Source organism: Tiliqua scincoides, chromosome 4 (assembly GCF_035046505.1).
Source record: "Tiliqua scincoides isolate rTilSci1 chromosome 4, rTilSci1.hap2, whole genome shotgun sequence".
Taxonomy (NCBI): Eukaryota; Metazoa; Chordata; class Lepidosauria; order Squamata; family Scincidae; genus Tiliqua; species Tiliqua scincoides.
Window position 1 is genome coordinate 206438772 of NC_089824.1, and position 7373 is coordinate 206446144.

The 7373-nt window shown below is 44.3% G+C and overlaps 1 pseudogene; it reads right to left on the reverse strand.

The window, feature by feature from the left end:
* Positions 1–1617: 1617 nt before the first annotated feature.
* LOC136650721 (5S ribosomal RNA) lies at positions 1618–1737 on the reverse strand (annotated as a pseudogene).
* Between the last annotated feature and the right edge of the window lie 5636 nt (positions 1738–7373).

Sequence of the window (7373 nt, forward strand, 5' to 3'; positions counted from 1 at the left end):
TTCTTCATTTAAACAGTCACGGTTTGCATTTGACTGTGGCAGCTGGGGGGGGGATGTTTTGGCAGCCTGAGCCCCAAGAAGAGAAAGAGAATAGTAAGTGGAAATCTGAAGGCCTTGAGTGGATAATGACCGAATCACAGCAGAGACACATACAAGCTATTTTTCTTGTGCAACGTCCAGCACCGCACCTGAATTATATCACTGGGATCAATGGAGTTGAACTTGTCATGTGCTTTAGCCACTGGAGCAAGAGAATTGCGATTCCTCCCTTCCCGACAAATGGAACAAAGCATGTAATCAAGTTAGGCTCGATGTAAATGTAAATCTGGAACATTAATTAACAGGAACCAATTGTTAAGTGCAGCAGGGACATATACAAGATTTGTGGGTCCCCTGCAGCTCTGTCTTTTGATAATTAGATTTCTTAGAGAAGGGAAGGGTATTTCAGGGAGGCGGCAAAATTGCTTTGGATTGGGGCTGGGGGGAAGGCCCTGACATGCTTATCTAGTTCTGTAATATCCTGAGTGTAATCACTATGCAGAGTTGCTGCTGTCCTTTCTGACATCTCTTCCCAGCCTCTCACCATTATTGAACACTTGGCCCTGCAGGAGTACAGCCTTTAAAATAACATGTAGCACAAAAAGCGGTGGGAAGGCAGAGGTGTTATTAAAGTATATATGTGATTTTTTTAAAAAGCTTATTGTGTCTCCCACAGCTGTGTAATTGCAAGCTTTGGGGTGGGGAGAGGGGCTGCATGCCTTCCTCAGTGCCATTTTTTTTTCCAAAGCTTGTTCAACAGGAAAAGATGAAAAACAGTCAGAGATGTCATTGTGGCAGCCACAGCAAATTATCCAGTGAAGTGGACAGGCTTTTCCTAGAACAATGGTTTTATCTGCCCCTAGTGCTATTTGATAGGTTTAGTGTATGTGGAGTGTGGAGCAATTCTGTAAAACATGCACCATCTATGACAAAGCTCTAAAACCAATTTCTTTGTTTTGACTGATGATATTGAATTTGAGAGTTCAAATGATAATTTGGTTAATTTTCTGGGCTGTTTCACTTTGAGACAGACAGACAGACAGATACAGAGAGAGAGAGAGAGAGAGAGAGAGAGAGAGAGTCTTCTGTATCACTGAGTCAGCTAAGACAAATGGCAAGATGAATGCTGGGTTTCAGTTTCCATCATTTTTGTACAGGTGGTAAGCCTCAAAAATGCACATATATATTTTTTGTTCATGTTATCTCTGAATACCTATTACACCCCCTTCATCACCTACCCCCCCAATATTCACATACTGTGTCAACACACTTCTACATTATTCATATCCTTCCATTACACATGCACACAAGTGTGCATACCCACACAACTTTTTTCAGATGGGCAGAACGACAGGTGCTAGGTGGTACATGGCAGATGGGTGCATGAGGTGGTCTATGCTATCTGTGGTCCTGTGATTGGGGTAATACTGAGCCCCTTGAACTCAGTCTAGAGAGAGTTATTTCAGTAGCTGGTTCAGGAAAGCTATTCTATATGCAATCCCCATGCTTTGAACATTAGGACTTGCTTAGCTTAACCTATATGGTTGGCAACATTCAGTCTCGAAAGTCTATGGTATAAGCCTACAGCACCCGGTATTCCCAGGTGGTCTCCCATCCAAGTACTAACCAAGCCTGACCCTGCTTAGCTTCCAAGATCAGACGAGATCGGGCATGTGCAGGGTAACAATTGCTGCTTAACTAGGGACCAGATTAAGATGTCCTGACAACTGAGGCAGCATGCCAAATGCTGTCTCCCTTACCCTATCATTGGCCAACCTCTGCTCTCCCCTCCCATGTTCTCACTCAGCTTTGTCCTCCCCTCCATATTTCCTCTTCCTCTCTGTTCCCCTCTTTCTTTTCCAATCTAGGGAATGGAAAAAGGCGAAGTGAACACATGCAGGCGGTCAGAGATGCACATGTCCCATCAATCTGAGGTGAGGCCAGTTGGCCTCATGGATGGTCCAGACCTGCCAGCTGCCTGAACCATTTCTCCAAGGGCTTGATAAACATTGTGTTTTTTCCGTCTTCCTGGGAATGTAAAAATGGGGATTACTTTACTCTGCTTTGGTTAGACCTCACCTGGAGTACTGTCTCCAATTCTGGGTACCTCACTTTAAGTAAAATGCAGTCAAACTGGAGTGGGTTCAGAGGAGAGAGACGAGTGTGATCAGAGGGCTGGAGGGCAAGTTCTATGAAGAAAGGTTGAAAGAGCTTGGTATGTTCAGCCTGGAGAAGAGAAGGTTGAGAGGGGATATCATAGGTCTTTTCAAATACCTGAAGGGCTGTCATATGGAAGAAGGGACAAATTTGTTGTCAACTGCCTCTGAAAGTAGAACTAGAACCAACAGGTACAAGCTGCAAAAGAGGGGATTCCAATTAGACAGCAGGAAAAAATTCCTGACAGTAAGGGTGGTTTGACAGGGGAACAGATTGTCAAGGGAGGTGGTGGACTCTCTCTCACTGGAGATCTTCAAGCAGAGGCTAGACAAACACCTGTTGGAGATGCTGTCGGAGGATTTCCTGCTACAGACTAGATGACTATTAAGCACCTTCCAATTCTATGATTCTATAAAAACTTGGAAATGCTTCTGCCATCCTTTCCTAACTTGGAATCACTCTGCTAGTCAAATCAAAACCATTTTTTTTTACCCAAGTAGGTGCATGTTATCCAGTAAATTTCAAGTCAGCCTTAGATGAGGTTAACCCACTTGTCCTCATGTGGCCATTGTAAATGGGGAGTGTTGCACATTATGATAGCAAGTTCAAAACATCGCTCATAACAATGCACACATTCACTTGTGAGCAGTTTGCTTAATTAAAGTATGAGCAGCTTGCTCCCCTAGGTTGCAATCCTTTACAGATTCCTGGGGGTAAGTCCCATTCAGGTCAATGAAACTTACTTCTGAGCAAACCTGCATAGGACTGAGATGATATAGAGTTTCAAGTGGTCCTTGTTGCAATTCTGGATGCATTTTATTGTTCTGCATTGTCCCTTAGCATCCTGGTGTCGTCGTCATCCCCCCTCGTGTGTGTGTGTCCATCATCTTCCTAGGACCAAGCAGAGATTTGCAACCCCGTCCCAACACAAACACAAAAGAGGAGTTCAGCTACCCAAGCTTGGGAGTTGGACAGTCCAGGGCTATAAAAACACAAATAGGGAGGGGCCCAGACCCCATAAGAAGGGTCCTGTCGCTGCTGTGCCAGCACAGCCAGTGAGCTTATAACTGACAGCATTCTTCCTCTACTTTGTAATGTCGAGAAACATAATGTATTGTGAAAGGAAGAATTTTCCACTGTAGTTAGTGAGAAAATTGTCCAGTCAACAAAGCTACAAAACATTTGGAGGAGGAGGGTAGAACTGAGCTCCATGTGAAGAAACCAGAACCGGAACTTAAAATGACATTGTGGAGGTTGAGCTGGATGTCGTAGCAGCGATTATTCATACACAGGGAATAAAAACACTGATTAATTAGGGATCTCTGCCCACCAGCTCTGCATGTGGGCCTTTTGCAGGCCCTGGTCTATGCAAATATCTTGACGTGCTTTGTTTGCTAAGTATTAACCATGTTCTCAAAGTGCTTTTGTGCCAAAACGACCCCATCCTCCGGCTAAGGAGTTAAAGACTCACAGATGGAGAGCATGTGTATTAGAAGGGTGGAAAGTGAAGCCAGTCTTATACTCATCAGATGTGCCAAGTTTGGGAAGGGAAGAATGTTGGGGCACTGCATTTTATTTGCCTGAAAACTCTAAGAAATATGTAATAAAGCACAGGGGAAAAGGTGACTGTATCAGGTATAGTAGAGTGAGAGCCCAATCCTATCCATGTCTGTTCGGAAGTAAGTCCCATTATAGTCAATGAGGCTTACTCCCAGGTAAACGTGGATAGGATTGTAGCCTGATTTGGAAGTGACCTCACACCAGGTTCAGTTCAAATGTACCTGTCCCACTCCAGAGTTGTGTTCTGGGGTGGGGTGAACCCTACAAGTGTGCAGATTTGCTCTGTACTCATGGCCATCCCTGTGATGCTATGTTTCTCCAATCTCTGAATCAGTTCTGCACTGTTAAAAACAAACAATAAAAAACCCCAAAAAATTCATTTTTAATTTATAAGTTGATGAATTCTCACATAAATGAACGAGTGTTCATGTAGTGCTTACCAAACCTTTTTAAAGGTCAGCATGGAGAGAAGGGTAAAATTTACAGCTTAGTTTTTGACCCAGCTAGATTAGAGGGTGTTACATGGAAGTTTTCTCCAAAGCAGGCACAGGGGAAGATTTAGATTGGGGTCATAGTACAAGGGGAAGGGTTAGAGCCCATTTCTCTCTAATAGTCCGGATCCAAATTTCCCACTCTATACCTGGTTTGGGGCAAACAAAAAAAAAGTTACTGGAAATTCCAAACACATTATTCCCGTCCACATCTAATGTGGCCTGTACTTGAATAACTGAGATCATAAAGTTCTCTGGGGTTTTTATTCTCCTGTAATTGATTACAAAGTTGAAGATGGTTCAGCGAGCTACAGGAGTAATGAATTTCAGAGATACACACACAATACACACAATAATACCTTTATTGGCATATAAATTTCAGAGATACTATATAAGTAGGACCAAAAAAAATTAGTTTCCTGCGCTCACTGTTAAGATCCATGGATAGTGGGTACTGTACTATATAAAACCTGCTGAATAACACTATGTGGTGGAATCGTGCTTGGCAAGTCACCATGGATTTTGTCATTGTATGTGCCATTATTATTCACAGTATGAGTGAGAATTTATCATTGTTTCTACAGATTTTCATACCTTAACTTTTTCTTTTGTACTGTGCACTTCTGTCATTTCAGTTGCAAAGCCAAAGGAAAACTTGGCCTAGCCCACAGCTGAAGGAGCTTCTGTTTTTCTATTATATCTTTCTTCAACCTGCGTTTCCTTGGTTGATACTCCTTAAATTTTTTAATCTGAATCACAGAGTGCAGTGACAGAGACTCTGAAAGCCAGGTCTCTCAGGAAGAATTCCACCTAATACCTTCCCAGCTGGAAATTTTTTGCCTTGTGGCTCACTCAGGCACCTTTGATGATTCATCCCTTGTTCTAAGAACTCTCCTGGGGTGAATAAATCACACTCCCTGTCAGGTTTTCGGCATCCCAGGCTCGAGATTGTTATTAGCCAGGATGTGGCAGGAGGTCCTGATATCTGGGCCTGGTGTGAAGCAATCAGTAAGGCAGCACTGCTGATGCAATCAGCTGCACCTGTTGCAGGTGGGAGTCACGTGACTCTGGGAAGATGTGTGCAGAGTCAGGTAGGCTGTGGTGGAGTGGTGCAATGCACCACTGGACAGCCAATCAGAGTGGGTCACAAGAATGTCTTGTGACTATGAGGTTGCCCTACTCTGATTGGCTGGCCCTGGTATATATGGGGCAAGCACAGACACCAAGGTGTGGGTTGTTGTGGTGGAGTTTCTGTGCTACTGGTCTGTGTACTGATTTTGGACTGCCTTCTTGTGACTGTGACCTGCTGTATCCCTGTCTTCTGGACCATTTGACTGACTATTCTTCTGCCTACTCCTTTTACCAATATATGCTTCTGCAACAAACAAGCCTGTGTCTGCTTCTTTGGCTCTGTTTGGGATCGCCTGCTTCTTTTGCTATCTCCCTATGCTCCTGAGCTGATTCTGCTATTGGGAAAGCAAGGGCTATCCTCCCCTGCTGACCTGACACTCCCATTCCTGAAATGGTGCTGTGTGACATTTGGTGTTTCTTGCTAAGAATGAAATGTTCAGGTTGGCCACTGTGGGTTGTCCAGTGTTGAAATAAGAGCCTGGAAACAATCTGGTATTTGGTTGTTGTGTAACTGCATTGTTCTTTCTGGCCCTTCTAAGATAGTAAATCACTGCTGCAATGCTTTAAATTAGTGTTTCTCAACCAGTGGTATGGGTACCACTAGTGGTACTTGAGGTGGGTCAGGTGGTACTCACAGGACCCTCGTATACTTGCCACCCAGCAGCGAGATGAGGAATGTGACACATGAAACAGCAGTAGGAGGCTCCAAAGCATGTTTCTCCACATTCAAAAAAGCCTTCCCATCCATGCTGAGCCTCTTACTGGTGTTTGTCATGTTGCATCTGGCCTCCCAACCCAGAAGTAGCTGGCTATGATGTCATTGCCAGTTAATTCTGGTGGCTTATGTCATTGAACATGTCATGTGGAGAGGCACTTCTCCCTGCATGTGGAATAAAGGTGCCTCTCTCTTGTTCTATCAACCTGGTTGGAGTCTCCAGGGAAGGGGAGCGGGAGGGTAAAGCCTCCATCCGTTCCATTTGGGATAGCTGAATGTGTCTCCTGAAGGATGATTGATGGTGTCAGAGGTGACTAGTTTTGCTTTTACCATGAATAAAGCCCTGGCTTGGTGTGAACATGTGGTTGCAAATCTCACGTGGATTGAAACTCACTGATTTTTCCCACAGAATTATGACACATTTGGTCTGGACCTCAGACATGTCAGCATTTCCATAAAAATCAGGTATGTCAATATTTCTGCATTTTTCTAGCTCTTTAAAGGCACTTTCCCAAATAGAGCTGCCATCTTTGGATGAACAAAGAAAGAATTGTAGCAGGTGAGCTTACCTGGCAAGGTATTGAAGTAAGAGAGAAATCTTAACCTACTAGGTTTCTGTGTATCAAGTGTGAGCCATTTGTCAGGCTGATAGAGCAAGCTGGCAAGTGGGCAAGCAGGCAGATAGATTGGGTGGGTGGACAAACAAATAGGCAGAGCAAGTGGACAGACAGATGGAGCAGGCACGTGGATTGAGATAAAGCAAATAAGAGAGCAGAAAGTTAAACAGAATTGGAGCAGCCATACTCAGCCTTCAGTTGCTGCCTGGAAGCTCCTGGTGCAAGATGCCAGTAGGCCAACTCCTAGATCTAGCTGCATCTTGTATGGTTCCTTGCTGTGCAATGGTTGCCCCTCTATATTAGCCTAGTTGATACTGCTGGGCAGTTCTCCTGTTGATCAATACTCTGCTTTCCATGTTTTCACCAAACCTTGTTGGCTCAGTTTACCATTTTGAGCAAAATGAGAAAACAGGAGAAAGGGGACAGGGCTAGCTAGACAGTAAGCAGCTGCCTGTGGGCCCAATCCTATCCAACTTTCCAGCACTGGTGCAGCTGCAAAGCAGCCCCGAGGCAAGAGAACAAATGTTCCCTTACCTTGTGGAGGCCTCCATAACTACCCTCCCACCACAGTATGCAGTACACACCCTATTGACATGGCTACACCAGGGCTTGAAAGTTGGATAGGATTGGTTCCTGTGTCTGTTCTGCAGTTTTTCAAACCAC